Source organism: Atractosteus spatula, chromosome 10, assembly GCF_055471065.1.
Source record: "Atractosteus spatula isolate fAtrSpa1 chromosome 10, fAtrSpa1.hap1, whole genome shotgun sequence".
Lineage (NCBI taxonomy): Eukaryota > Metazoa > Chordata > Actinopteri > Semionotiformes > Lepisosteidae > Atractosteus > Atractosteus spatula.
This window is the reverse complement of record NC_142715.1, coordinates 14,965,979-14,991,134: the sequence shown is the minus strand read 5'-3', so window position 1 is coordinate 14,991,134 and position 25,156 is coordinate 14,965,979. Positions and strand designations below refer to the sequence as shown.

At 50.4% G+C, this 25,156-nt stretch overlaps 2 non-coding genes and 2 pseudogenes across 2 annotated transcripts; 2 read left to right on the top strand and 2 right to left on the bottom strand.

The window, feature by feature from the left end:
• Positions 1 to 1,405: 1,405 nt before the first annotated feature.
• On the bottom strand, positions 1,406 to 1,463 carry LOC148825418 (U7 small nuclear RNA). Its single transcript, XR_016093270.1, has one exon. It is a non-coding gene; the product is annotated as a U7 small nuclear RNA (small nuclear RNA).
• Positions 1,464 to 9,211: 7,748 nt separating this feature from the next.
• Positions 9,212 to 9,375, top strand: LOC148825417 (U1 spliceosomal RNA). Its single transcript, XR_016092152.1, has one exon. It is a non-coding gene; the product is annotated as a U1 spliceosomal RNA (small nuclear RNA).
• An 894-nt stretch (positions 9,376 to 10,269) lies between these two features.
• On the bottom strand, positions 10,270 to 10,406 carry LOC148825416 (U1 spliceosomal RNA; annotated as a pseudogene).
• Positions 10,407 to 17,285: 6,879 nt separating this feature from the next.
• LOC148825415 (5S ribosomal RNA) lies at positions 17,286 to 17,404 on the top strand (annotated as a pseudogene).
• Positions 17,405 to 25,156: the final 7,752 nt, after the last annotated feature.

The window sequence follows — 25,156 nt, the reverse complement described above, 5'->3', positions numbered from 1 at the left end:
ATAAGGAGTGCAAAACATGTTAAGTTATTTCTGTACTTCATCAGTGTCGGTAAAAGAGGGACTCAAGGACACAAAGACTCTAGTTTGGGATTCAGGCTGAGAAAGGGAAGTGTGACTTTGGACACAGGGCATTGCAGAGAGGAACAAATGGCGCAACGAAACAAAATGCCAAAACCCCAGATTGAACCAGGGACCTTTAGAGCATCAGTCTAAGGCTTTCTCAGCTGAGCTATTTCAACCTCTGTGTACGATCCAACCTCTGCTGTCTGCAGTAGCCTCCCAAAGTTCCAGCATGAGTGCACGAAGAGGAGTGGTAGAGTGTTACTGCAACGTCATTCAGAAGGGTAGTGATCCAGCTCAGCTCTCTGAGGTTTGGTAAATACATCTTCTTCATGAGTAATGTAGGATCAATGTCTTCAGGCTGGAGGAAGGGCTTGCATTTCGGCAGTAGTAACTGACTGAGTAGTGACTTCTAGGACCTGGTCTTATCAGGTTGCTTTGCCACGTTTGTCAGTTCTGCTGAAAAGACTTGTCTCTAGGAAATTTAGGAAGCAGAAGAATGACTATCTGAAAGGTGACATGATCTGCTGGCTGTTTGATGTGATCATGAATGACACAGGAAATTCGAATTCTTGCAATAAGACAAACAAGATCCATAAAACACTGGCGGGAGTGCAAAATGTGAGAAGATAAAAAGACACCTGTTTCTGCCCAATTTCAAACAGGGGATCTTGCGCATGTGTGATTAACGTGATAATCACAATATTACAGAAATGACAGCAGCATTGAACATGGCGAGACGTAAAGATTGTTAATTCCCTTCAAATACTCACAGCGTGTTTATTCTGCTGTATTAATTTACTGTGCTCATCCGGCAGTAAAAAACCTGTTATCTACACACTGCTCCCAGAGCTGGATAGGTGACTCCACATTCTACAGCTCTCTAGCAAAAGAGGAAGTCAGACTACAGAAATGGAGAAAATCTCCTCTTCAGAATGTGGAAATATATTCCTGAGAGAAGTCCTTTCTTGAAGTTCAACACTCTCTGCAAGTCACCCATTCCCACCTTGCGCAGTGTAGTGGTTATCACATTCTCTTAACACACCAAAGGGTTTCAGTTTGAAAGCGGGCAAAAACAAGTGATCACTTTTTGCACATTTGTCACTGCTGACGTTGCTTTATGGGTCTATTTTCTATACTGTGCTGATCAATTGGAAATCAAATGGCAAAAAAGACCCATTCCCACACCTAAGGTCAAATATTAGACATCAAAACTGCTCGAGTGTATGGAAGCACACAGCTTTATCAAGATTTCCAAGTGCAAGATCTTTTTATTAATAGAAGACCCTATTTATGTTGTATAAGAAATATTAATATTAATACAGAATCTTTTTTCACCAAATAAATGGGCTTCCTGACTTCAGAAAGCCTTCTAGACAAATACTAAAAGAGCAAAAATTCCATTTGGTAAATGAAATAAAAACACATACCCTACCAAACCTCGAGTACAGGCCATTCAGGGTGATAATACAAAACCATTTATAATTCAACAAATAAAACCTGTCAACTGGTAATCACCACTTATCATAAAAAAATAAGTAGCAATACACAGTAGGTGACTCTTGGGTGCAAGTTAAATCCATGCAAGAAGGGGTTTAGTGTTATATTTCCAAATCAGATATGCAAATGAGAGATCTGGCCCAGCCAATCTCAAAGCTCCCTTGGTCTGGAATGGAGCTGCTCCCCTCTTCTAGTTATTCACACTGGAGTTAGGTTACATATTAGCACATTTCATCAAACAGTTGCTCCAGAAACAAAAAACGTAAAGAAATGACCTGGAATGTGACCACACCTATTAGAATGTAGTTCAACAGATAACTTGAAAACCTTGTCATAAGATTTTTTTTGTTCTACAAAATATACTTTATTCCGCAAAAAAAAAAACATCTCAAAAGGAACATCTCACACATATTAACACTCCATGTAATAAAAAACAACGGCGTAACGGAGATTGATTGTCCGTTATCAATCTTTGCAAGTGGGGGCGAATTTGAGCATTTAACAGAGTTCCTCCAAACCTAGCACTTGCTATTTTCCTTTAATCCCTGTATAGGGCCCAAAGTCCTTTCCAGCGCTCCCTCGCCATGGGGAAACCCCATTTGGCGACTAGGCGCTTCGTCCTCCTCCTGAGGTCCGATGGGCTCCCGCAGCACCCGACAGAGGTTGCAGTAGAAGATGCAGTCGAGTTTCATGGGGAAATGTGGGACATCTCGACCCCCTTCCTCGACCGGCTGACACATCCGTGATGTACTCGTACTTGCCGCCCCAGACGAAGCCGAAGATCATCCCTTGCAGCGCTCGTCTGAGTCTGGCCGGCAGCGGGTACACCACTGCCAGGTAAACCAAAGCCGGCAGGATGTCTGCTTTCAACACCATCACTTTCCCTGTGTAGGACAGCGACCGCGTTTTCCACAGACCCAGCTTCGCGTTCACCTTGGCGATCCTCTTGGTCTAGTTGTTGGTCTCGTTGTCCTGGCTCTGGAAGGAAACCCCCAGTATTTTGAGGGGCTCCGTGCAGAGCTCGAGACCCTCCGGCGCCGTCGTCCTGTGCTTCCAGGGCCCGAAGAACTTCAGTTTGCTCTTTCGGCGGTTGAGTTTCGACCCCGAGGCTCTGGAGTTTTGCTCCATGACCTGCAGGGCCCTCCTCAACCCCCTGTCTGACCTCAGGAACAGCGTCGTGTCGTCGGCGTACTGGGAGATCTTCAGGGTTTCCCCCGCGCCTCCCGGTATCTCCAGGGTCCCGTCTCACCGTCTCTGCTAAGGGCTCTGGCACCTTGCCTTTCTCCATGGACAAGAGCGCCGCCTTTAGCTCCTCGGCCGCGATCGGACCCTCCAAGTCCTCCCTCACCTCCTCCGGTACTCGTGCCTTCGCCTGCCTCCACCTCCGTCTGCTTTTCTGAAAAGAGCTCCGTGTAGAAAGCGGTGGTCGCTTCTACCTTGTCGCTCTCGTCCAGCACTTCCTCTCCATCTCCCCGTCTCAGGCCGTGGATCACCCTCTTTTTCTGGGCTCCTCGGACCTGATTGAGTTTGCGGAGCCTCTCCTTCAGGTCCCGTGCCCGGGCTGAATTGAAGGCTCCTCCCCCGTTAGCCGAGCTGTACTCCTCCTCTAGTTGTCTCTGGAGTCGTGCAGCTTCCTTCCTCTCCCTGGCCGCCTTCCATCTGCTGTACGTCTGTGCCAGGGTTCGGGTCCTGTCTTTCACCGACTCCCACCATTCCACCATGGAGCTGTAGCCGTCTCTCAGATCAACCCAGCTCGCGTAGTCTTTACGAAACAGTGCCTTGAAGTCGTCTTCCTCCAGTATCTCCTGGTTCAGCTTCCAGTACCCACGACTGAATGCCGGCAGGTTGGTGTTAGCCACCACCGTCAAGCGCTCGTGGTTGGAATACCACTCCGGGGACACCGTCGCCAACTCCAGGGAGCAGGTTGTGTGCAGAAAGATGTAGTCCAGGCGGCTGCACACTCCCCGGGAGTTTTTCCATGTTGTTCCGGTGTCGTTAGGGCGGCACCGTCTGAAACTGTCTACCAGGGAGAACTTCTTAAATAGCGACTCCAGCTCTGCCGAGCTAGCATCGCTCCCCTTCTCCCGGTCAACGTTGAAGTCCCCGCCAAGCACCACCTGTCTGTTGGTGGTGCAGCAGCTGGCCAGGTCAGCAAACACTTCCTTCAAGATAGAGGGTTCTGTTGGAGCATAGACGTTAATTGCTCTCAACTTCTGCCCCCTCCAGTCGATGTCTGCGACCAGGATCTGGCCCTGCACCACCGAGAAGGAGGAAACCAGCGTCATCTCTGGGTTTCCGAGGAGGATTCCCACTCCGGAAGAGTGGACCCCTCCTACGCTCCAGCATGATTCTCCCTTCGTCCATTCCCTGGTGAATGTCAGCTTGTCGCTTTCATCCTTCAGGTGGACCTCCTGTAAGAAACAAACTGAGAAAGACTTTGAGGCCAGATCATGAAAGACTCCTCGTCTTTTCAACGGGTCTATTAGCCCTCTCACGTTAGTTGTTAGAAAGGTAAGTTTCACAATCATGATTAAACAAGTGAAAGTTGAACCTCCTCTCTTTGTGCTTACAGTGGAAAACTTGGGAGTCTACATCTGGGCACTGTTTAGCCTAGATGTAACTCCTCTTGTTGGGGTCCTGGGGGGAATATGCTGGGCTCCCTCCAGGTCTCGCTGGGGACTGAAAGGTAAACATGCTGGACAGGTCCAGTCCTACCATCAGTCCCGGCTCCAGGGCGGCTTCAAAGTAATCCTCGTCTTCCTTGAGGGTACTCTCCACCACCGTTTCGGGAAGGCTTTTTTCTTCCCTTTCTCCAGTAGTTTCGGGGACCTCCAGTTGCTCCTGGGCCTTGGGGGAGGGGGGCTCCACTTCCTGGGCTGCCTCTTCGTGTTGTTCATGGGCCTCGGGGGAGGGGGTTACCTCTTCCTGGGCTGCCTCCTCCTGTTGTCCGTGGGACTCGGGGGAGGGGGGTTCTGTTTCCTGGGCTGTCACTTCCTGTCGTCTTTGGGCCTCAGGGGGGAGGGTTTCCATTTCCTGGGCTGCCTCCTCCAGTTGTTCCTGGGCCTCGGGGGAAGAAAGTTCCGTTTCCTCTAGGATGAGGAAACGGTTCTCCCTTACCACTCTTTTCTTTTGTCCTTCCGAAGGTGGATCCGCCCTGCATCTCTTCTCCCGCTTTCTCTTTCCCTTCTTGCTGGGAGTTATTAGGGCCCTTTCTCTGGTCAGCCATTTTGTCTGTCGTCCTGGCAGCCATCTTGTGGCACTGGTGTGGCTGGGGGTGTGGCCTCGGCAGTTTCGGTTCTCTGCGGGGGAGGTGCGGGTTCTTTGTTCTCACCTCTCTCCCTTTGTCTTGAGACCGGTTTCTGCTGGCCGGCTTCCACCACCTGCGCAAACGAAGGTTTGCTTACCTTGCATTGGTGAAGGGGGTGCTTACCTTTTTCTCTGATCATTTTCGTTGCCTTTTCATATGAGGCGTCCGTGGCCATGTAGGCCTCCATGTATCTCTCTGCCTTGTTGTCTTGCAGGCAGTAGAGATCTCCGGCCACCAACTGCAGGATCCCTCTCAGGAAGGTAATGAAAAAGGATTTCGCAGTTGTCATCGTCTCTGTTTTCTTGGTCCAGTGGAACCGGATCAGTGTCTTCTTGTCTGCCATCTGGAAAGGAGAAAAAAGAAAAAAGGAAAGAAAGAGAGAGAGCAAGGTCCTGTGGAGAGGAGGGTTTAGCTGCTAAAGGAGCAGCAAGGGAGCCCTGGCCTTTGTCCTTGTGTGCAAAGCCCAGCTAGGTGCAGGCGCAGGAGGAGAGAGAGAGAGGGAGCGGATAGTGCTTCCGAGTCTCAAGGAAGAAAGTAAGAACTGCGGGCAGGCCACGAGTACCTACTCCCCGCCAAGAGGCCAAGGAGGCAGAGAGAAAGAGAGAGAGGGAGCGGATAGCGCTTCCGAGTGTCGAGGAAGAAAGCAAGCACTGCGGGCAGGCCACGAGTACCTACTCCCAGCCAAGAGGCCAAGGAGGCAGAGAGAGAGAGAGAGAGGGAGCGGATAGCGCTTCCGAGTGTCGAGGAAGAAAGCAAGCACTGCGGGCAGGCCACGAGTACCTACTCCCCGCCAAGAAGCCAAGGAGGCAGAGAGAGAGAGAGAGAGAGAGAGGGAGCGGATAGCGCTTCCGAGTGTCGAGGAAGAAAGCAAGCACTGCGGGCAGGCCACGAGTACCTACTCCCAGCCAAGAAGCCAAGGAGGCGGAGCAAGAGAAAGGGGGAGGGGAGAGGATAGAGCAGAGAGAGAGAACGTTGCTGCCGGATCCCACCCAGCTCAGCTGCTGCTTGGCCTTAACCCTCTAGGCTCAACCTAGGGCGATACCAGCTCAAGCATTCTTCAGGATCTTCGATCGCCTTCTAGAACTTTGGAAAGACAGGAACTGCGGGCATGCCACTTGAACTTGATCTTAGCCAAAAGGCCGATAAAATTGGATTCCAGCTCACTGGCCCTGCAAAACTTAGTTCAAGACTTTAAACTCTCAGACACATATAGATGTATATATCCCACAACAGCAGGATATACATGGTCAGGGAGGAATAGCAGCTCCAGAATTGACTATTGCTTTGTCTCAGAGAGAGTGAAAGTTGTTGGGGTCACTCTTCAGCCTGTCTTCTTATATCACCAAGCTTTAGGGTGTAGAGAGGAACTCCAGGGCGGGACTGTCTTTGGCCCAGGCCTCTGGAAACTCAACACAAAGCTGCTAGAGAACGACGGGGTAGTATCCCGCTACAAGGAGAAACTATCACAGTGGCTGTCCTTGCAGTGTCTGTATGGGTCAGTAGGAGAGTGGTGGGAGGAGGTGAAGGTGAGGACAAGGGCTCTTTTCATGGCTGAGGGAAGGAAGGCTGCCAGACGGAGAGGAGTGTTAGCCAGGAAACAGAGGCAGCTGCAGCGTCTCTACATGATGCTGCACAGTGGCTTCAATGTGCTCGAGGATATCACCCTTTTAAAAAAGGACATCCGGAGCATAGCGGAAGAAAGTAGTCGAGGAGTGCTGTTAAGAAGCTGAGTGCAGTTCTTGGAAGAAAATGAGAAGTGTACTCGCTTCTTTTTCAGGAAAGTGGTAGGCTCCAAGTCTGTCATGGAAAGTGTAGTTGATGAGGAGGGAAGAGAGAGAACAGAGCCGAGTGCTATCCTCTCCTGCATCGAGGCCTTCTACTTAAGACTGTACAGAGGTAAAGGATGAAGAAATTCATTTTTTTACCTCGAAGCTAGAAAACGTTTTGAGTGAAGAAGACAGGGAAGTACTTGAGAGGGATTTGACAGTAGAAGAGCTGAGACAGGCTATGGAGAGCTTACAGAAGGGGAAAACTCCGGGTGCTGACGGGCTCCCTAAGGAATTTTATTGCACCTTTTGGGATCTGCTTCAGGATCCGCTAAAGCTCCTTTACAAGGAAAGCTATAAGACAGAATTGCTGCCTGACTCCTTAAGAGAAGGCACTATCTCTCTCTTGTTTAAGAAAGGAGCAAAGAATGACATAAAGAACTGGAGACCCCTCAGCCTGTTAGGCGTGGACACTAAGATCCTGTCCAAAGCCCTTTTCCTGTACCTACAAAATGTAGTGACCTCACTGGTAGGGAAAGAACAGACTTGTGGGATAGCAGGACGCCTGATGAGCGACAACCTGGCCTTGTTGAGGGATGTCTGTCTGTACTCAGAGGACCGCTCCCTCCCTCTGTGCATTTTCGGTGTAGACCTAGAAAAGGCCTTTGACCGCCTAAACCGGCAGTACTTAACATCAGTACTTGAGCACATGAAGTTTGGCCCCATCATGAGAAAGTGGATTAACCTGCTGTACACAGGTAGCAACAGCAGAGTAATGGTTAATGGCAATAGATCATGCCCCTTTGATGTCTGTTCAGGGGTGAGGCAGGGCTGCCCATTATCCCCCTTGTTATTCGTTTTGGCTATGGAGCCCTTAGCCTGTGCCTTGCGCCAGGATCAGGCCATTAATGGGATACCAGTGCCTGGAAGTGGGGGGGGAGAGGTAAAGACATCTCTATAAATGGATGACATCACCCTGCTCCTCTCTGACAATGCCTCAATTAGCAGAGCTCTGCAGTGCTGTGATCGTTTCTCTTTGGCTTCCTCTGCAAAAATTAACAAATCTAAGAGTGAGATTTTTTATCAGAACTGGAAGGAGCCAAAAGAAGGACATGATCTCAGGCTGCAAGAGAAGAGAATTAAGGTCCTGGGGGTGTATTTTGGAGAAGAGATGGGAACAGTAAATTGGCAGATCAAATTGCCAATCTTAAACAAAAAACTGATGCAATGGAAGGACCGAAACCTCACCATGACAGGGAAGGTGCTGGTCATAAAAGCCCAGCTCTTGCCTGTCTTGAATTTTCTGGCTTCTATCTTCCCAATCCCACACCGTGTTGCAGCGGTGCTGAGGAGATGGATGTTTCATTTTCTATGGGGTGGGAAGCAGGAAAGACTCAGAAGGGAAATAATGTACAGGCCGCTACTCTCAGGGGGGAAGTCTGTCCCAGATATTGCCATGAAGCTGCTGTGCATTTTCCTGGCCTTTGTGCTGAGAGGCTTTGCACCAGCACCTGAAGCGCGTACCTGGACTTTTTTTGCCAGGCCCTGGGTAGGTAGCGAGGTGTTTAGAGTGTGGGGTGTCAGACCCAAGCTGGATGTCCCACTCTCTGACACATGCCCTGCAATTTATGGGACAGTTAAAAGTTTTCTAAGATCTCACCCAATTGGCCATATTCCCCTCCGAGATTTCAGCATCCAAAAACTGGAAGATTTCGTTGCACCGCAGAAGAATAGGCAGACCCCTGTGGGCATTTTAACATCAGCCCAAACAAGGAAGGTGTGGAAACACACATCCTCTAACGTCCAAAAACTGGAAGATTTCGTTGCACCGCAGAAGAATAGGCAGACCCTGTGGGCATTTTAACATCAGCCCAAACAAGGAAGGTGTGGAAACACACATCCTCTAAGTTTCTGTGCAATATTCACAGAGATTTAGCCTGGAGTGTCGCCCACCAGTGCTTACCAGTCCGAACTTTCTTGTACCGTAGGGGCCTCACCCCCAGCCCTCGCTGGGTTAGGGTGGGCTGCGGCGAGGAGGAGACTGTGACCCATCTCCTGTGGTCCTGCTTTTTTGCTAAGGCCGTCTGGGCACAGTTTGAAGATTGGTTGCAAGCTCTCTCGCTCCAATTTACCCTGACCGCTGCTTTCGTCATATACGGCATCTCTCCTGTCAAACTTCCTCCTGACGTGTTTGACAGGATCTGGGCCGTGGTGAACAGTGGGAAAGACGCCCTGTGGAGAATAAGGAACATGGGGCTCTTTAAAGGCATCGAGGTCCCAGTCAAGGCAGCAGGTAGCCTGGCCCTGTTCATCACCCGAGAGAACTATTACTTCAGAGATCTGTGGAGAGAAGGGAGGGAGGAAGCAGAAAATCTGTGGGAAATAGAGAGCATAGGTCAATATCTCAAGAAACTGTGAAAAACATTATCATGTTTAAGTAAAGTATGTGATTTGCAACAGAAAAAAAGAAAATTGTTGCTATGTAACTGGTACCATGTCAAAATGTAATGAGATGTGATCATATATACTGTTTTAAGTATGTATATTAATGTAAACCTTTCTAATTTGTGATGTCCTGAATTTTTTTATGAAAAGAAAATAAAGTTCTTAAAAAATCGGTTCACCCAGGGGGAGGCTCGGCCATTGCACTCCGGCTGTGCTGACCCCTGCGAATTCCCCAAATGTGGGAATCTCGACTGCATAATTTCTGGTAGTGGGGGACTGCGTTCGCGCTCTCCCCTGATGTGCTTGGTCCAATATCGGATAAGGGAAAGTTACGACACCACGAGCTGCGATATGATCCCAGTTCGAAAGGAGTCGATGCCACTGCTGGTTCCCGGTTTCTTTTAGTTAGAGGTCCGGAGAAGCATTTCAAGCTGGTTCCACTACTCCTTCCGGACATTCATTCCCTTTTCAAAGTCAGTCGTCTTGCTGTAGTCTGCATTATTTAGGCTGATTATCGAGGTTAGCCTTTATTTGGTCATGGGGGCCTCGGTACTGTATGCTAATTCTCAAGACAGTTTCACCCGTTTTCTGATTGCTAGGTTCTGTACCAGTGCAGACATGTCAAACAGTGAATGGCTGTACCTCTATTGTATCCGTGCTCAATTTGGGTGGGCAAAACGAGAAAACGAGCGTGCCGTTTCCTACACATCTGCAGTCGCCAATGCGCATTCGCAGCATGTCCCGGGACGCAATTCGGCCTCATTTGCATAACACCGGACCGGCAGATCGCTTGCTCTGACGCCGCAAGGCCACAAGAGGGCGGAGGTGCCGCACGCCCGGCCGACGTGTTGGACTGGTGCGCTTTATGTGCTGAAATAAACACGCGACAGCCCAGAAATGTTTTGAGTGCTGTGCATTGGAGGTTTTTGTCTTGTGAAGACTTGCCTTGTGCTCCTCCGAGCAGTTTGTTTGTTCTCCTCCAGTGCGGGACAAGTCAACACAAGGGAGCACATTCGCCAACATCCAGGTACACAATGCGATTTGGAAAGAAGCTCCTTTCCAAAGAGCTGCACACGAACGATCCTTCAGTCCCGCTCGGGGGGCGCGGAGCCCCAGCCACACACAGCTTCAAGGAGCGAGTCAGCTCGTGGTGTCATAACTCTTTCGTATCTGATATTGGACCAAGCACATCAGGGGAGAGCGCGAACGCAGTCCCCCACTACCAGAAATTATGCAGTCGAGATTCCCACATTTGGGGAATTCGCAGGGGTCAGCACAGCCGGAGTGCAATGGCCGAGCCTCGCTCTGGGTGAACCGATTCGATTTATAAGAACTTTATTTTCTTTTCACAAAAAAGTACAGGACATCACAATTTAGAAAGCTTTACATTAATATACATATTTAAAACAGTATAAATGATCACATCTCATTACATTTTGACACGGTACCAGTTACATAGCAACAATTTCTTTTTTTCCTGGTGCAAATCACATTCTTTACTTAAACATGATAATGTTTTTCACAGTTTCTTGAGATATTTACCTATGCTCTCTATTTCCCACAGATTTTCTGCTTCCTCCCTCCCTTCTCTCCACAGATCTCTGAGGTAATAGTTCTCTCGGGTGATGAACAGGGCCAGGCTACCTGCTGCCTTGACTGGGACCTCGATGCCTTTGAACAGCCCCATGTTCCTCACTCTCCACAGGGCGTCTTTCCCACTGTTCACCACGGCCCAGATCCTGTCAAACTTCCTCCTGACGTGTTTGACAGAAGAGATGCCGTATATGACGAAAGCAGCGGTCAGGGTAAATTGGGGCGAGAGAGCTTGCAACCAATCTTCAAACTGTGCCCAGAAGGCCTTAGCAAAAAAGCAGGACCACAGGAGATGGGTCACAGTCTCCTCCTCGCCGCAGCCCACCCTAACGCAGCGAGGGCTGGGGGTGAGGCCCCTACGGTACAAGAAAGTTTGTACCGGTAAGCACTGTTGGACGACACTCCAGGCTAAATCTCTGTGAATGTTGCACAGAAACTTAGAGGATGTGTGTTTCCACACCTTCCTTGCTTGGGCTGATGTTAAAATGCCCACAGGGGTCTGCCTATTGTTCTGGGGTGCAACGAAATCTTCCAGTTTTTGGACGCTGACATCTCGGAGGGGAATATGGCCAATTGGGTGAGATCTTAGAAAACTTTTAACTGTCCCATAAATTGCAGGGCATGTGTCAGAGAGTGGGACATCCAGCTTGGGTCTGACACCCCACACTCTGAGCACCTCCCTACCTATCCAGAGCCTGGAAAAATAAGTCCAGGTATGCGCTGTAGGTGCTGTTGCAAAGCCTCTCAGCACAGAGGCCAGGAAAATGCACAGCAGCTTCGTAGCAATATCTGGGACAGACTTCCCCCCTGAGGGTAGCGGCCTGTACATTATTTCCCTTCTGAGTCTTTCCTGCTTCCCACCCCATAGAAATTGAAACATCAATCTCCTCAGCACCGCTGCAACACGGTGTGGGATTGGGAAGGTAGAAGCCAGAAAATTCAAGACAGGCAAGAGCTCAGCTTTGATGACCAGCACCTTCCCTGTCATGGTGAGGTCTCGGTCCTTCCATTGCATCAGTTTTTTGTTTAAGATTGGCAATTTGTTCTGCCAATTTACTGTTCCCATCTCTTCTCCAAAATACACCCCCAGGACCTTAATTCTCTTCTCTTGCAGCCTGAGATCATGTCCTTCTTTTGGCTCCCTCCAGTTCTGATAAAAAATCTCACTCTTAGATTTGTTAATTTTTGCAGAGGAAGCCAAAGAGAAACGATCACAGCACTGCAGAGCTCTGCTAATTGAGGCATTGTCAGAGAGGAGCAGGGTGACGTCATCCATGTATAGAGATGTCTTTACCTCTCCTCCCCCACTTCCAGGCACTGGTATCCCATTAATGGCCTGATCCTGGCGCAAGGCACAGGCTAAGGGCTCCATAGCCAAAACGAATAACAAGGGGGATAATGGGCAGCCCTGCCTCACCCCTGAACAGACTTCAAAGGGGCGTGATCTATTGCCATTAACCATTACTCTGCTGTTGCTACCTGTGTACAGCAGGTTAATCCACTTTCTCATGATGGGGCCAAACTTCATGTGCTCAAGTACCGATGTTAAGTACTGCCGGTTTAGGCGGTCAAAGGCCTTTTCTAGGTCTACACCTAAAATGCACAGAGGGAGGGAGCGATCCTCCGAGTACAGACAGACATCCCTCAACAAGGCCAGGTTGTCGCTCATCAGGCGTCCTGCTATCCCACAAGTCTGTTCTTTCCCTACCAGTGAGGCCACTACATTTTGTAGGCGCAGGAAAAGGGCTTTGGACAGGATCTTAGTGTCCACGCCTAACAGGCTGAGGGGTCTCCAGTTCTTTATGTCATTCTTTGCTCCTTTCTTAAACAAGAGAGAGATAGTGCCTTCTCTTAAGGAGTCAGGCAGCAATTCTGTCTTATAGCTTTCCTCGAATAGGAGCAGTAGCGGATCCTGAAGCAGATCCCAAAAGGTGCAATAAAATTCTTTAGGGAGCCCGTCAGCACCCGGAGTTTTCCCCTTCTGTAAGCTCTCCATAGCCTGTCTCAGCTCTTCTACTGTCAAATCCCTCTCAAGTACTTCCCTATCTTCTTCACTCAAAACGTTTTCTAGCTTTGAGGTGAAAAAATGAATTTCTTCATCCTTTACCTCTGTAGAGCTGTACAGTCTTGAGTAGAAGGCCTCGGTGCAGGAGAGGATAGCACTCGGCTCTGTTCTCTCTCGTCCCTCCTCATCAACTACACTTTCCATGACAGACTTGGAGCCTACCACTTTCCTGAAAAAGAAGCGAGTACACTTCTCATTTTCTTCCAAGAACTGCACTCTGCTTCTTAACAGCACTCCTCGACTACTTTCTTCGGCTATGCTCCGGATGTCCTTTTTTAAAAGGGTGATATCCTCGAGCACATCGAAGCCACTGTGCAGCATCGTGTAGAGACGCTGCAGCTGCCTCTGTTTCCAGGCTAGCACTCCTCTCCGTCTGGCAGCAGCCTTCCTTCCCTCAGCCATGAAAAAGGCCTTTGTCCTCACCTTCACCTCCTCCCACCACTCTCCTACTGACCCGTACAAACACTGCAAGGACAGCCACTGTGATAGTTTCTCCTTGTAGCGGGATACTACCCCCTCGTTCTCTAGCAGCTTTGTGTTGAGTTTCCAGAGGCCTGGGCCAAAGACAGTCCCGCCCTGGAGTTCCACTCTACACCCTAAAGCCTGATGATCTGAGAAGAAGACAGGCTGAAGAGTGACCCCAACAACTTTCACTCTCGCTGAGACAAAGCAATAGTCAATTCTGGAGCTGCTATTCCTCCCTGACCATGTATATCCTGCTGTTGTGGGATATATACATCTATATGTGTCTGAGAGTTTAAAGTCTTGAACTAAGTTTTGCAGGGCCAGTGAGCTGGAATCCAATTTTATCGGAGAGCTAGACTGCCTGTCTGTGTGCTCTAAGATACAATTAAAGTCCCCTCCCACTATCACGTCTGTGCTACATAACAATAGGGGAGAGAGTGCCTTGAGTAGCTCCACCCTTCCTCCCACGTCAGTAGGACAATACACATTGATTAGCCGCAGGTTAACGGTCCCCCATTCCACATCCACACACAGCAACCTGCCATCTATGACCCTCTGAATACTTTTCAATTTGAAAGCCCATCCTTTGAAAAGAATGGCCACGCCAGATGCTCTGTTGTTATTGTCCCCTGACCAAACAGAAGGCCCTTTATCCCACCTATCTTCAAAGCTTTTATACCTCTCTTGATAGGCTAAAGCACACTCCTGCAACATCAACACATCTCCCTCTCTCTGCTGGAGGTAATCAAAGACAGACTGACATTTAACTCTGTCATTGATACCTCTGGTGTTAAGAGAAATTATGTTTAGAGCCATATTACATAAGAAAGTGGAACCAGTCTTTACAAAACACATTTCTCTTCTGTCTCACCTGTTACCTTCTTCTTTTTCTTTTTCTTCTTACCAATTTCCTGCCAGCCATCCTCTGAATGAGCCTTCATCAGGGTGGCAGCAGTAAAAGCGTTCACAGAGTCCATTTCAAGGAAGGGGCTAGAGGGAGGGGTGGAGGGGTTCCAGCTGTCCCCATCACCATGCTCTCCTTCCTCCTCGCTCGGGGAGAAAACAGAGTCATTTTTCCTTTTCCTCACGTCCAGCTCCTGGGAGCACTGAGGGGAAAGGGGTGCAGCCGATGCACCAGTCTCCTCTTCCCCCTCACCCACCAGCTGCTGCAGATCCTCCGTGATGGACTGGATGGAGGAGAGGAGGGCATCTGTAGCACTTGCAGAGTCTGGGAAAAGCAGCTCCGCTGAATCCTGGTTATCCTCGCTGGACCCGCTCCACCGGGGGGCCCCACACTGGCCCTCGTTCTGAGGAGCAGGAGTGGGGGAGGGGTCCTCGCTGTTCTCGGGGGTTTTCAAACCCTCGTGCTTGTCTGGTGCAGTCTGCGGTTGTGGGGGCGTAGTGGATCTTTCTTCCACCGGCCCCGGAGCCACAGCAGGACTGATCCTGGCTGGAGGCTGAGAGTCTTTGTCCAACAAGGGTTCTTTGTTTGACTTGTTGTTTGCTTTGGCTTTTCGGGCCGGTTTGGCTGAAACAAGCACTGCCTCATCCTTTCTCATTTTGAGTTTATTGGCGTAGGCGTGAGGGCAGTTCTTAAAAACGTGTCCTTCCGAGCCACATAAATTGCACTTTGGCAGCATTGAACAGTCAGAGGCTAAATGTCCCTGTTTGCCACAGGTCTTGCAGCATTTCACAGTGCAGGACGATGCCAGGTGTCCCACAGCACCACAGCGCCGACACACCTTTGGTTGTCCCACATAAAAAACATAGCCATTGCAGGCGCCCAGCCGGATTGTAGAGGGCAGGTGCCTTAAGCCTCCATTTACATTGTCCGGTAGCAAGCGAACCTCGAATTTCCTTGCTCCTGTTTTTATACCGTCAACATCTCTAACCTCAGTTTCATGGTGGACGGTGCAGTACTGGTTAAGCCAGGTGTGAATGTCCTCCGTCTTTGCCAGTTCCGAGAACATAACAACATGCACGGTTTTCCTCTCTCTCTGTGTCAAAGGCTGCAAGTTGATCTTCTCAAGAGCAGGAACTTTCCCTCTTTTTGCCTCAAACACATCCACACATTGTTCAAACAGAGGATAGATAGCAAATACAACCTCAAATGCTTTCTGACCTGGGAGAGCGAAGATGAAATCCAAGTGCCGAGGTTCAAAGCCAAGTTCCTTCTGCAACACTTTTCTGCTGAACTGCACACGATCCATGAAGAGGTCATCCAAAAGCTCAAAACGCACAGCATTCTTGCGGGATCCAAAAGTTGCCATTTCGTAAACTGCAAAACAAACACTGCTTCCACAAAACAAGAAAACAATCCAACAACTCCACCTACAGGCTGATCAAGGTATCTCCCCTACCAGGTAAGTATGAGCTATACAAGCCCCTGCAAGCGGCCCGCACCCACAGCACAAAGCGCGCAGCCTAGGCCAGCTCCTCGCCCCGCACACCACCGCCTCCTGCTGGGCCCACTCTTTCGCACACTCACACGCCACACGAACACTCAAAAGGGTGGGCAAAACGAGAAAACGAGCGCGCCGTTTCCTACACATCTGCAGTCGCCAATGCGCATTCGCAGCATGTCCCGGGACGCAATTCGGCCTCATTTGCATAACACCAGACCGGCAGATCGCTACGCATGCTCGCGTCGTGCGCCTGCCACACACCAAACAAACACCGGAGCCTTTTCAGCAATTTCCAAAAAACGGGCCTGCACGCCTGCCCACAAGGTTTGTCTCACGTCCTTTCAATGCCAGTTCAACAAGTGCTCCGCATTAGCAGCGTCAGGGCTCCGGCGTGTCACACCTCACCTCACCTCGCACAGCCCCCTCCTTGAATGTCTGGCGCTGGGCATGCCCTGCCCTCCTCCACCTTATCTTATCGCGTGTGACCACCAACAATGGCCACAATGCCGGGGAATGGCACCTGTAAAGTGTTAATTGGGGCACAGGAACAGCCCGTCTCGTCTCGGGGGCCGGCTTCAAAGACAATACAGCAAACACAGCGGGGCGGGGGAAGTAGACGACACGACACATGCAGGTACATTCAGCTCCGGCGGGAACGAGTCATTTGTCGGCCTTTTCAAGTGCTGGGAGCCGAGTAATCCTTCGCTTGTATCGTTTCTCCCCCGTGACTAGATCTCACCCTGCGACTCTCGACTGGGCTCACCCACGGCAGCCCAGCAGGTGTGAGCCTAGCCGGCACCCGGATGGGAGATTCCCTCCGGAAAAGCTCAGGTTGCTGCTGCTCCTGCAAGACGTGTGACTGGGACCAGTAGGGAGCGCTCACCCTGCGGTCTGTGTGGCTTTCTTATGCCCCAGCATCCTGATGGCGACACTCTGCTGCACAAACAGGCGCCGTCCTTCGGGGGAGGCGTAAAACCGAGGTCCCGACCCTCCTTGGCCATTAAGAAATCCCAGGGCGTCTCTCAAAATGAGACGCCGCGAGTGTCACTCTGGTGTTAGTGTTCCCCTTTACCAATCAGTCGGGGTCTCCTCCTAATCCCCGTCTCATATGTAACAATCAATGACGAGGCCCCCCTGTCCCGCGATATTGTACTTGTCTCCTGGCCGCTGGCTGGCGCCGTGAGATTTAGCACTCGCGCAAGAGATCGGGGGCAGAGCGCGAACGCGGTCTCCCGCCCCCCACAAAGTGTGCGCTCCAGGTTCCCTCTCAGGGCTCTGCAACACAGTGGAAAGGCAGCGAGAAGGAGCCTCTTGCTCTGACGCCGCAAGGCCACAAGAGGGCGGAGGCGCCGCGGGTCCGGCCGACGTGTTGAACTGGTGTGCTTTATGTGCTGAAATAAACACGCAACAGCCCAGAAATGTTTTGAGTGCTGTGCATTGGAGGTTTTTGTCTTGTGAAGACTTGCCTTGTGCTCCTCCGAGCAGTTTGTTTGTTCTCCTCCAGTGCGGGACAAGTCAACACAAGGGAGCACATTCGCCAACATCCAGGTACACAATGCGATTTGGAAAGAAGCTCCTTTCCAAAGAGCTGCACACGAACGATCCTTCAGTCCCGCTCGGGGGGCGCGGAGCCCCAGCCACACACAGCTTCAAGTACCGAGTCAAGGGCAATGGCTTTTGCTTGCGGCCACACCACCCTGAATGTTCCCGATCTCGTCTGATCTTGGAAACTTAGCAGGGTTGGGCCTGGTTAGTACTTGGATGAGAGACTGCCTGGGAATACCAGGTGCTGCAAGCTTTGCTCTCTCGGCCAGCAGGGGTCGCCGTTGGTGCCGTAGGCTTTGGGAGGAAAACCTGGAGGATGGAAAGGTGATCTATAGCCTCATCTCTAGAGATGTTTTGTTGCTATGGCATGTGTGTGACCCATAGAAAAAAAAAACCTTTGTAAAACGAATATCGAAGCTGCCTCTAAATCTGCAAATGAAGATGAGTCGATAAACCACTTGTTTTTCGTATAACTATACATATATTCATTTATTACTGATTTCATTCATTGAGGTACAGCCATTCACTGTTTGACACGTCTGCACTGGTACAGAACCTAGCAATCAGAAAACGGGTGAAACTGTCTTTAGAATTAGCATACAGTACCGAGGCCCCCATGACCAAATAAAGGCTAACCTCGATAATCAGCCTAAAGAATGCAGACTACAGCAAATCGACTGACTTTGAAAAGGGAATGAATGTCAGGAAGGAGTAGTGTAACTAGCTTGAAATGCTTCTCCGGACCTCTAACTAAAAGAAACCGAGACCCAGCAGTGTCATCGACTCCTTTCTAACTGGGATCCTATCGCAGCCACGCAGATCGTGGTGTCGTAACTCTTCCGTATCTGATATTGGACCAAGCACGTCAGGGGAGAGCGCGAACGCAGTCCCCCACTACCAGAAATTATGCAGTCGAGATTCCCACATTTTTTTTCTTATAAAATATACTTTATTCCGAAAAAAAAAAAACATCTCAGAAAGAAACATCTCACACACATTAATACTCCACGTAATAAAAACAACGGCGGAACGGCGGTGATTGTCCGTTATCAATCATTGCAAGTGTGGGCGGATTTGCGCTATTATGAGAGTCCCTCCAAACCCTACCACTTGTTGTTGTCCATTAATCCCTGTCAGGGCCCATAGTCCTTTCCAGCGCTCCTTCGCCGTGAGGAAACCCCATTTGGCTACGTCGCACTTCATCCTCCTCCTGAGGTCCGCCAGAATCCTCTCCTCCAGCTCTCTCGCTCCCCACTCGATGTTGTGCCGGATGAGATTGTTCCTCACGTCCCACAGGCCTTTTTTTGTGAGGGACAGCAGCAGCCACATCAGGAACTGCCTCCCCTTGTCCAATCTGGTAGGTGCCAGCCCCAGCAGAATGTACTGGTAACTGTGCACCGCACCCGTTCCCAGGAGTTGCATGGTGTTGTCCATTCTGCCCCACACCGCCTTGGCGAAGGGGCAGCTCCAGAACACGTGCTCCTGAGTCTCCTCGACGAAACACATGTCCCGGGGGCAATGCGTATTCCTGGAGATCGAGTGTCTGTAGAGGACCTTTCTGGTAGCCAGTCTCTTGTGTACGGCCATCCAGTTGAGGTCCTTCAGTTGGTTGTCAAGTTCTTTGGGCTGTGTCCTTTCCCAGACTTGTCTGGGAACCTGCAGCTATTCGTCAGCGACCAAATGCCCCCTCACCTCTTTGTACAGGGCTCTGTGGTTGGTGCAGAGCTCTGGCTGTCTCGTGGCCTCGTACCTCCTGCTCCACTTGACAGCGTGGATGTAGAACTCCGGTCGCATCTCTGCCTTGGGCCCAGTGTTTGACCACTGGACCAAGTGCCTCATCGGGACAGAGAGCCACAGCCTGACAAAGTACTGGTACTTGTGGCCAATGGGCTCCCGCAGTGCCCGACAGAGGTTGCAGTAGAAGATGCAGTCGAGTTTCAGGGGGAAATGTGGGACATCTCGACCCCCTTCCTCGACCGGCTGACACATCCGGTTTCTCATGATGTACTCGTACTTGCCGCCCCAGACGAAGCCGAAGATCATCCCTTGCAGCGCTCGTCTGAGTCTGGCCTGCAGCGGGTACACCACCGCCAGGTAAACCAAAGCCGGCAGGATGTCTGCTTTCAACACCATCACTTTCCCTGTGTAGGACAGCGACCGCGTTTTCCACAGACCCAGCATCGCATTCACCTTGGCGATCCTTTCGGTCCAGTTGATGGTCTCGTTGTACTGGCTCTGGAAGGAAACCCCCAGTATTTTAAGAGGCTCCATGCAGAGCTCGAGACCCTCCGGCGCCGTCGTCCTGTGCTTCCAGGGCCCGAAGAATTTCAGTTTGCTCTTTCGGCGGTTGAGCTTCGACCCCAAGGCTCTGGAGTATTGCTCCATGACCTGCAGGGCCCTCTTCAGCCCCCTGTCCGACCTCAGGAACAGCGCTGTGTCGTCAGCGTACTGGGAGATCTTCAGGGTTTCCCCCGCGCCTCCCGGTATCTCCAGGCGGTTGATGACAGTTTCCCATCTCACCGCCTCTGCTAGGGGCTCTGTGAAAAGAACATAGAGAAGGGGTGAAAGGGGGCAGCCTTGTCATACTCCGGATTCCTGGGGAATGAAATCCCCCAGGTTTCCGTTCACGTTGACTCTGCTGCCTACGTCAGAGTACAGTATCTTAATCCAGAGGCTGAAACTCTCTCCGAAACCAAAGCGTTCCAGCACCCTGAACAGATAGCTATGGTTCACTCTGTCGAAGGCTTTCTCCTGGTCCATGCTGACATATCATATCATGGGCATATTCCGGTCCTCGCCCCAGGCGATGGCGTCTCTGGTCAGCTGGAGGTTCCAGTTGACGGATCGCCCCTTCCACCCCACGCGTCTGGTCACTGTGGATGATGTGGGGGAGGGCGGTTCTTAGTCTGACGGTCAGAAGCTTGGACAGGATCTTTATGTCCATGCAGAGCATCGTGATCGGCCTCCAGTCTTTGAGGTCGGCGGCGTCTCCTCCCTTGAAGAGCAGGGAGATGACTCCCTCCCTCATGGTGTCTCCGAGTTTCCCCCGGCGGAAGATCTCCTGCACCACTTCCACCAGATCTGCCGCCAGGGTGTCCCAGAAGCAGGTGTAGAATTCCTTGGGGAGTCCGTCCGGCCCCGGCACCTTGCCATTCTCCATGGACAAGAGCGCCGCCTTCAGCTCCTCGGCCGTGATTGGACCCTCCAAGTCCTCCCTCACCTCCTCTGATACACGTGCCTTCAGCCCGTCCAGAAAAGCATCGCCTGCCTCCACCTCTGTCTGCTTTTCTGAAAAGAGCTCCTTGTAGAAAGTGGTGGTCGCTTCTACCTTGTTGCTCTCGTCCAGCACTTCCTCTCCATCTCCCGTCTCAGGCTGTATATCACCCTCTTTTTCTGGGCTCCTCGGACCTGATTGAAGAAATAGGAGGAACAGGTTTCATTATTCTCATAATGCTCCCTTTGTGCCTTGACCAGGAAAGCCTTGGCTTTCTCGGTGTGCAGCTTGCGGAGCCTTTCCTTCAGGTCCCGTGCCCGGGCTGAATTGAAGGCTCCTCCCCCGTTAGCCGAGCTGTACTCCTCCTCGAGTTGTTTCGGGAGTCACGCAGCTTCCTTCCTCTCCCTGGCCGCCTTCCGTCTGCAGTACGTCTGCGCCAGCGTTCGGGTCCTGTCCTTCATGGACTCCCACCATTCCACCACGGAGCTGTAGCCGTCCTTCATGTCGACCCAGCTTGCATAGTCTTTACTGAACAGTGCCCTGAAGTCGTCTTCCTGCAGTATCTCCCGGTTCAGCTTCCAGTACCCACGACCAAATGCAGGCAGGTTGGTGTTAGCCACCACCGTCACGCACTCGTGGCCCTACCATCAGAACCTGGCTCCAGGGCGGCTTCGAAGTAGTCCTCGTCTTCCTCGAGGATACTCTCCGCCACCAATTCGGGAAGGCTCTTTTCTTCCCTTTCTTCAGTTGCTCCTGGACCTCAGGGGAGGGGATCCCCACTTTCTGGGCTGCCTCCTCCTGTTGTCCCTAGGCCTCGGAGGAGGGGGTTTCCACTTCCTGGGCTGCCTCCTCCTGTTGCCCTTGGGCCTCTGGGGAGGGGGGTTCTGCTTCCTGGGCTGCCTCCTCCTGTTGTCCTTGGGCCTTAGGGGGGAGGGTTTCCATTTCTTGGGCTGCCTTCTCCGGTTGTACCTGGGCCTCAGGGGAGGGATGTTCCATTTCCTATAGGACGAGGAAACGGTTCTTCCTCACCACTCTTTTTTTCTGTCCTTCCGGTGGTGCATCCGCCTGCTTCGTTTCTCCCGCTTTCTCTTTCCCTTCTTGGTGGGAGTTATCCAGGGCCCTTCCTCCAGTCGGCCATTTTGTCCATCATCTTGTGGCTCCACTGCGGCTGGAGGTGTGGCCTCGGCAGTTTCGGTTCTCTGCAGGGGAGGTGCGGGTTCTTTGTTCTCACCTCCCTCCCTTTGTCTCGAGACCGGTTTCTGCCGTCCGGCTTCCACCACCTGCACAAACGAAGGTTTGCTTACCTTACATTGGCGAAGGAGGTGTCCCTCGGCGCCACATCCATCACACGTCTTGGCAGCCTGGCAGTTTTTTGCCAGGTGCCCATCTTTGTTGCAGTTGTGACATCTTACGATGTCACACGTGTTCTCCTTGTGGCCGGACTGTCTGCACTTCTTGCAGAAATCCGGCATCCTGGGGTAATAAAGGTACCCCCTGTCAGATCCGATGTTGAAACGGGACGGGGGGTGCTGGAAACCGTCGACACCCTCTGGGTCCTCTCTCAGGAGGACTCGGAACTGGCATTTGCCGTACCAGATGCCGAGACTGTCCCTTATCTCCGTCGGTTGGCCCGCCACAGTTACACACCTCCATAGGAATGCTGTTATCAGTTCCGTTGGCACATAGGGATTGTATGTGTGGACTGTGATGGTCATCTGGTTTATCTTCCTCATCGGCTCCGGCCTGATATCAGAGAAACCAGTGTGCTTACCTTTCTCTCTGATTAGTTTTGTTGCCTTCTCGTATGAGGAGTCCGTGGTCATATAGGCGTCCATGTATTTCTCTGCCTTGTTGTCTTGAAGGCAGTAGAGATCTCCAGCCACCAATTGCAGGATTCTTCTCAGGAAGGTCACAAAGAAGGTTTTTGCAGTTGGCATCGTCTCTCCTTTTTTGGTCCAGTGGAACCAGATCAGTTTCCTCTTGTCTGCCATCTTCTCTTTTTCCTGGAACAAAGAAGAAGGGAAAAAGGGAGAGAAAGAGAGAAAGCAAAGGCCCTGTGGGGAGGAGGGTTTAGCTGCTAAAGGAGCAGCAAGGGATCCCTGGCCTTTGTCCTTGTGGGCAAAGCCCAGCTAGGTGCAGGCACAGGAGGAGGCCTTCGCTGGACTCAAGGAGGGAGACAGGTGCTTGAGGTGAGCCACACATACTCGGTCCTGGCTGAGAGGCAGGAGAGGCAGAGAGAGAGGAGAGCTGAAAGTGCTCTCGAGGGTCTCGAGGAGAGACTGAGTGCCGCGGGCAGGCCATGTACACCCACTCTCAGCCGAGAGGCCAAGGAGGCAGAGAGAGAGAGGGAGCGGATAGCGCTTCCGAGTCTCGAGGAGAAAGCAAGCGCTGCGGGCAGGCCACGAGCTCCTACTCCCAGCCAAGAGACCAAGGAGGGAGAGAGAGAGAAAGAGAAGAGAGAGAGTAGAGGAAAGCGCTGGTTCCCACCCAGCTCAGCTGCTGCTTGGCCTTAACCCCCTAGGCTCAACCTAGAGCGATACCAGCTCAAGCACTCTTCAGGATCTTCGATCGCCTTCTAGACCTTTGGAAAGACAAGAACTGCGGGCATGCCACTTGAACTTGATCTTAGCCAAAAGGCCGAGAAGCGACCTTCTGGTCTAAAGACCCTGGTCTTTACCCATCATGGTCCCCTAATAACCCCCCCTCTCTGAACTAGCTTCATCACTCTGCTCTCCTCCCTACTGAGAGCTACTGTGTGCTGAGCGGACTGGAGCATCATCCAGGTGGGGCTGCACACTGGTGGGGCTGGGGGGATCCCCATTAACCTGTAAAGCGCTTTGAGTGGAGTGTACAGGAAAGCCCTATAAAAATGTAAGGGATTATTATTAATTATTATTATTAAGCAGTAAAAGATGGCAACACACTTCAGGCATGCGGAACATGAATGCTGGCCATGAATATTAATAAGCTCCGCATTCAATGACAACACCACAGAGCAAGAACACGTTTGAGCTGAAAGATTTATGTTTCACATTGAAACTGCAGGAAGTCTGATTACAGTGTAATTATGTGGTGAATGTTTTTACCACCGGGGGGGTGTCAAAGTGTTTTTGGACATCCACGTTGTAGGAAATGATTTAGCTCCAGTTTGCCTTTTATTTTATTTTTGAGTAAATAAACATAGAAATTGGCCTGTCTCATTATTGTCCAGTGCTTCAGATTAAGGAGCTCGAATTGTGTCTTATTTGATATATATGGAGGCTTTGGGTGACAGCTCTGTGGCTCAGTGGTTTTGCTTGGCTGCCTCGTACTGCAGGTGCCCCGGGTTCAAGTCCAGACCCAGAGTGGTGTCGGTATGGAGTTTGCATGTTCTTCTGTGTGTGTGTGTCCCTTATTGGACTAGCAAGGTACGCCACTATCCATCCTGGATGCATGCACATGACCTAGCAAAAGACTTGAACCTTGTGTTTCCATAGGATAATAGAGGAGCTACGAACATGATGATTACATAGTACCTAGTTTGGGCGATGTCTTACGCCCATGAAAGTCCCCTGCAGTTCCATCCTCAGATATTGAGCAGATATATTCCAGATTTATTCAACCCTGACAGCCTCGATCCTCTCTTGACAGCCTTGTTAGAAGCAAAGCCAATTACTGCTGCGTTAAATTACTCTGGTGACCGACACCAAGCTGCATGGTCACTATAATCCAGTATTTATTCCCTACATGCCAGCGTGATTAAGTAGCACTATAACCCTGAGTATGCACAGATATATACAGTATGTCTCCTTCAAGAAGTTCCTTGAAGTATGTTCCTTTTAAATCATTAATACTACGCGTTTTTATATAGATCAAATTAAATGGTCTGAGACCCATGTTTAAAAGTTTAAGACAGACTTAAGGGCGTTATCTACAATACAGTATTTCTAAATGTAAGAACGTGAAAGCTGAGTGGACCTGATCTTTTTTTACCTTGTTTAGTCTTTTTTTTGTCAAGTGCAATTGTATTACAGATTGTAGCAGCTGAATGTGTTATTGGCGTTATATGTTATATGTATTATTGTTTGTACTGTATGAATTATTGTTGTTGCAATAAAAAAAACGGAAGTCGTGCATAGCAACGGTCACTAAGGAAGTGCGGCTTAACCAGGAATTCCGGTGTCTATGCAGTAGCGCCTGCGGCCACAAGAGGGAGACACTCCCGTCAGCTCTCACAGTGGATCAGCTGTCACACTGCTCACTTGGGGGTGGAGGGGATCCCCATTAACCTGTAAAGAGCTTTGAGCGGAGAGTCCACAAAAGCGCTATATAAGTGTAAGCAATTATTATTATTTATAACAAATCAAATTACTTAAGAACATATGAAAAGGTAATGATACCAATAGACAATTCAGCTTATTAGAGCTCTGTGTTTGTCCTGTACACATGTACTTACAATACATGGAATAATTTACAAAGATCCTACTGTGTCCCCCCGTGTAGAATAGATGTTCATAATCTGTTTAGTCTATTGTTAGTCTCTAAGCCGTCAACATTGAAAATTTGACGTTTAATCATATTCCACTTACTGTAAGTGCACCTATTCTGATCTGTGCCTTCAATGTCATCCACCATCAACCGACCAACCATTTTCATTCTCTTTAAAACTTTGAAATCCAACTTTTCAGCAGCTGGTCAGAAAGTCAAGTTGCCCAGTAAGGTTTATCAAATGTTCCCTTCCAAACATACGCAAGAGAAAAAAACACCAAAGCAAACAATTCTCATATAGTATTTCCTTGGATTTTAATAATA